Raw genomic sequence first — 617 nt, 5'->3', positions numbered from 1 at the left:
GAGGACTTGTCGCTGCGATGGGCTGTTTGTACTGAAGTCATTGATGTGACAGTGCAGCTAATCTTCTCCTTTTTCATCTGCTGCCAGTGAAGTGCAGCATGAATCAGTGGCATCTTCTCACTGCATTTATTACGACCACTAATGTTATGGTTCATGACGCCCCTGCTGTGATGAAGTCAGTGTGAAGACACAGCACTGCTAATGGAAGTCACGGCGGCAGGTTGTTTGCTGCTGTCTTAGGTGATTTTATGCTTTGTGACAATTCCTTCAATCCATGTGAGCGGAGGAAAAGGGAGACGAAATAAGATGTTTGGCTCATTTAATGGAGGATTCTTCGGCCGTGATAACTTTGTGTCATTGCCATTAGAGCGGCGCGGAGACGGCAGAAAGCTGTGAGAAAGTATAAAATAGGCTTTGCCATTTCGCATTAGCGTGAGGTTGTGTCAGTGTGTGATTCAACCTTCATAAAGGCCTGCAGAAAGATGCACCAGAGACACAAAATAAGTCACTCTGCTGCAGCTGCACACGTCTGGATTTAAAGTAGGGTAAGACTGACTGACTTGGATTTAAATAACAACGCTTAAATGCACAGAACATCTTTCTATATATATATATAT

This window comes from Anarrhichthys ocellatus, unplaced genomic scaffold (genome assembly GCF_004355925.1).
Source record: "Anarrhichthys ocellatus isolate YVR2014 unplaced genomic scaffold, GSC_Weel_1.0 scaffold26, whole genome shotgun sequence".
NCBI classification, from domain to species: domain Eukaryota; kingdom Metazoa; phylum Chordata; class Actinopteri; order Perciformes; family Anarhichadidae; genus Anarrhichthys; species Anarrhichthys ocellatus.
Note: the sequence above shows the minus strand (reverse complement) of the source record.